Genomic DNA, 5,007 nt, shown 5'->3' with positions numbered 1-5,007 from the left:
GGCATATGGAATGGTTTGTCTGGGCTGAAGGAAAAAGTACATTTAAATGTGCTATTATTTTATTTTCTATTAAAAATATAATGAATCTTAAAATGAGGTTTACATTTACTATAAGGAAACTATAATTGGTAGCTTTGTTGAAAGGCATAACTTTTCCTTTTCTCCTATAATCCTGTTGTAAAATAATCCATGTTTTACTATTTGTATTTCCCAAATTGCAAGCTAGATTTTTTAGAGTAAAAAACAAAGCAGAAGATCATATCAGTTAATAACTGCATTTTTGTAATGGCAGAGATTGAAACCTCATTAGAAAGAAAAAAGTTGCAATGTGCTCTACAGTGTTAGAAGATGTGTTCATTTGGTGGTGAAGATGTGCAGCTCGCATCTGAAAAAAACGTGCAATCAAATTCTCCTACATATATGCTGTTCAGTGAGAAAAGAAAAAAAAAATAACTAAACAAAAACCACCCCACAATAAACTCTAAAGCTTATCCAAAATTATTCATAGCACACATACTTTGTGATGAAAACCAAAAATGATCACAATATCATGACTGAATATTTGATCTTTAAAAAAATTGTATTTTATGATAGTAGAGACAATTAATTCCAAAGGTTTTTCAAAAAGTTAATGACCGGGGACTTTACAGCACATGTATTCATTCAGGATGGTCTATTGGACAATATTCCATTCTGCATTGCCAGGAGAAATCAGCTTGTAGTGCAACCACTCTTCTGAAGCTTCAGTAGACCACACAGAAGGTGGCTACCCGTTCCTATGACACAGCTAACCTAAGGGAAAGTCTTTCTGACTTGAGAATTTATTGGAAGGATCAGAATTGTTGTAGTTAAACCTAATCATATTTCTGGTGTTAGACCACTGGTGGACTGGAGCAATGTTTATGGCAAAGACGAGTATAGACTCACTGTTTTTGCTGCTTCAACTTCTAACCAGTGTATCTACTTCTGTTTTTCAGATTTAATGCAATAGCTTACTTAAAAACACTTTGAAACAGGAACCATCTTCTGCTCTGGCATTACTACTGGTCCCTAATATACTTGGGGGCATACTCAGACTGTCTTTTATAGGAAACTTATTGCTCAAATTGTTCCTATTCCTGTCCAAACTCTGTAAAGCTTAAACACTGTGCAGTCTGATTTGTTTAGCACTCTCTTGAACCTAAATACCAACACAATTGCAGATGAGCTTAATAGAACCATTTGCAAAGGAATTTAATGAAAAATAAGCTAAGAGAATGGCACAAGTTTATAATTGCATCTGGAGACAATAATAACAATAAAAAAATCAAAAGCACTTCTTTATGTAGTGTAAACTCTGTAGAATTGTATGTATTTCTAAAGGATTGCATGTGTTTTACTGTTGCTAGTTAGTACAGAATGAGACAGTTCTATACTAATTTATAAGTAATTTATATATTACTTAAGGACTGAAAAGCAAAAAAAAAAGAGAGGAAATATTATCTTTTGATGATTTAGAGAATCAATACAGCATTTTTTCTGTTTTTTCTCATCAGCTTATGGGGAAGCATTAATGTCATAAAATAATAAGCTGAAGGGGATGGATATAAGATTCATTATAGCTCCAAAATTGGTAGGCTCTGATATGGCATGAAAGGAAATACAAAAACACACAAGGGAATTAGGTATGGTATTTTCTGATACTTTGAGCTGTGTGGAGGTTTTGCTAAGTAGGCGCTATTCAGATGAGTTATGCTCGCAGTCACTGATCAGAAGAATCAGGAACGGAACTTTTATGATGTTAAATGTCTAATGCAGTATCATTCATGGAAGAAGCACTGGGCTAGATTTACACTTGAACAAATCACATAAGAATCTGGTGCAATCTGAGGAAGATGGGACTCCCAAGTATATTCCACCTCAGGCATTTCTGTAAAACAACAAAATCATAGATAGTTACGGAAAAAAAATGTTGTCACCATTCTGAAAAGCAAGCATGAGTGCTCAGTCCACTTCTATGTATCCTAAGTGGAATTCTGGAGCAGGATATGAAATCAGTCTGATTTTAAAAGATCAGTTCAGACTGATCCAGTGTGATGGCAACGAAGGTACCCTTAGCTGAAACAGTCAATCTGTTTTCCTATTACTGTCTCACACTGATGCTTATTTCCCAGAATTTTACTGTTCTGTTGTTGCTTTTGGGATTTTTGTTTGCTTTATGTTTGGGCTGTGGCAAGTACTGAGATATGATGCCCAAAACTCAGGCCACTTGAAATGAAAAGTCTCTCGGTGTGTGTCAATTAAAAGATCTTTCAAGATTCATGGTTAGTGGGCGTACACCAAAATACAAGTACTAATATTAACTCCATCCAACAGACTCAATTACAAACAAATCAATCCCGTAGTGTGAAGAGAGCTTCTGTGCATCATAATGAACAGTTGATTAGAAAGAGTAAAAACATGGACAAATAAGTAATCAGTATTTAGCCCAAACAGAAAAGCAGTACCATGATGAAAGAGTAAGTACTAAATATCAAAACCAGTGGTCAGACCAAAAAAGCTGAAACATTTTGATCAGGAAAAATGTAGATTCAAAAGAACTACATGTGTCTGTCTAGGAGATACATAGTAGCCAAAACTGAATTCCATGTATATTGTCAAAAGCAAGCATAATCACCTGCCAACCTGAACGGGTCAGTCTCTGTCTGTCACTGGGTTTAGTAGGCTCATTCTGAACAACAATGTTTCAAGCAGTGTTGGCATTCAGAGAGTCAATGGTGGTGTCTGAAATGCACAAACAGAATCCATGAAGTATCCTGCAGTCTTCACCCTCGGTTACGTTAATTCTCTCCCTGCCCGATCTGTGTCATGGATACAGATCTTTTCAGTGGTGGACACTCTAAGTGTGATGCAGAGTTCCTCAGACTTTATTTTTTCTTTCTTAGTCAATATAATGTTTGTTGTGTTTCGAGACTCTCAAAGCTGTATTATCCCAAGGAGGTTCAGGGAAATGTAGCCATGTTATTTCGGTATCACTGCTCCTAGTCAGACTGCTAACTGTGACGAAATTCTGCCCCCATGCTGGAAGTATTTTGCGTTCCTCTGCACCATGCTTCATCTCAGATCATGAGCTGTAATAGCATTTCACCTTGTTAATTTGTAGGGAAAACAGTAAAGATACAATTTAGATGTTGTACAGCTAGGCAGCACAAGGACAGTACAGAGGCCCAATTTCTCTGTAACCATCCCAGAGAGGAGATACATGAGATACTTTGTCAGATGGGAATGTGTATTCTTCCCCTCTTTTCCCACTTATCCGGCAAGCATGAAGGACCCAGACTCATTTCTGTCCACTGCCTACAAGTACATGCATGCATGGTCTGTTGCTCAGTCATTAGACACAGTAAGCAAACTTACACACCCTAAAAATACAAAGCATGTAATCATGGTGGGAATGCAAAAGGAAGGAGTGTCCACTTTCAGCAGGCCTTCTCTTGGGGGTTCATTGTACACTTATTTCCTCTCTTTAGGCAGCTTACAGCTAAAAGTAGTGTAACTTACGTGTTTGGTAACAGCAAGGTTTTCTCCTACCAACCTGTGCTATGACATTGGAAGTTCCAGAGTCAGTCTAAATTCCACTGAGCTGTCACCAACAGGTTCTCCGGAGGAGGTGACCAGTCGCTGCTGAAGCTCACAACAGACTCAGTAGCAGCTGACAATAAACCAGCATTGACACTCATTAGTGTGTATTCCTTTTCCCCCAAGACTTAAATTCTGGGACAAAGTAAAACCTACAGCTCCTAGATATGAAGGTGGAGAGTACATATTCATATACACAGAATCTGACCATGGAGCTTTTCATCTCTTGCTCTTCTCTTCCAGCATCTTTTACTACTTTGTTTCTTCATTTCTGGCCCAGAAAACCTGTCTAGTTAGGCACAAATGAAAATCTCACTAATGCTGCATACATGCCATGCAGCTTTATACAGATAGATTGCACTATATTTAATTCCAAAGCTTTTAAAACTGACTGCTATTCATTAGTGACTACACATTGGTACACGTCCCAGCTCGAACTGCTTAAAACCACCTGCTGGTTACTGGATTTTTTGCCGACCATCAGCATACAACTGCCATTTGTCTTCTTATGTAGTGCATTCTCCTATAATCAATTTATGGGTGAAATACTGTATATACACATCCAAATTAATTCTTCCTCAAGATTGGTCTTCACATTCCACCATACGATTGCCAAAAGCAGTTCTGCTCACTATCATTTTCTACTTGCTAATTAATTAGAGAAAGTCACAAGAAATACCAGCTAAGTATTTTATTTTTTTTTTTTGGGGGGGGGGGGGGGGGCTTAATGAATGAGTCTATTAATTTAAGAAGATTTAGCAATTATGCATTCTCTAATATTGATTTCCACTAAATCCTATCTGGAAATTAAGGAGATTGATAATAAAACCTTTTATTCAGTTCCACTACAATAGATCTAATGAATAAATTGGCTGCATGCACATCCTTAGAACTAGATTCATTTAGTAATAAATGGTGCAACACAAAGGAGCACATTATAATTGAAATTAAGGAAGGGGGAAAAGCAGGTGTAGGCTGAACTCAGTAATATGCTAATCAAGCACAATGCAGAAAGGAAGCTTTACGTGGCGTAGATTTGTTCCTCTGGCAGTCATAGAATTTCCTTTTCAAAGTTATTTTCTTACTTTTGTGTAGCCAGCTCCTGTTTGTTGGGTAACTCAGCCTGTTGTCTCAGGATGAAAGGAATCTCATGTACACAGCAGCACACTGCAAGCTGAATTCTGCTTGGTGAAAGAGATCACAGAATTAATTTTGAGAAAAGACTCTAGTTGCTGAGAACCATTTTTTCTACTCCAGTAGAAAACAGTTTATTCCTGTTTCAGAACGGGAATGATCCCCAAATAATGCAGAATATGCATCATGGACTTAAGAGAAAGGAGGGATCATATGAAAAAGGAACTGAAAGCAGGAAAGTTCAAATGTTCAGCC

At 37.3% G+C, this 5,007-nt stretch overlaps 1 long non-coding RNA gene across 1 annotated transcript; it reads right to left on the bottom strand.

Annotated features, from left to right (window-relative positions):
* Positions 1 to 1,661: 1,661 nt before the first annotated feature.
* Positions 1,662 to 4,802, bottom strand: LOC142600716 (uncharacterized). The gene is made up of 3 exons (XR_012834276.1): positions 4,704 to 4,802; positions 3,575 to 3,691; positions 1,662 to 1,909 (listed from the first exon to the last, which is right to left on the bottom strand). It is a non-coding gene; the product is annotated as an uncharacterized LOC142600716 (long non-coding RNA).
* Positions 4,803 to 5,007: the final 205 nt, after the last annotated feature.

This window comes from Balearica regulorum, chromosome 2 (genome assembly GCF_011004875.1).
Source record: "Balearica regulorum gibbericeps isolate bBalReg1 chromosome 2, bBalReg1.pri, whole genome shotgun sequence".
Classification (NCBI taxonomy): domain Eukaryota; kingdom Metazoa; phylum Chordata; class Aves; order Gruiformes; family Gruidae; genus Balearica; species Balearica regulorum.
This window is presented reverse-complemented; position numbering and strand designations above follow the sequence as displayed.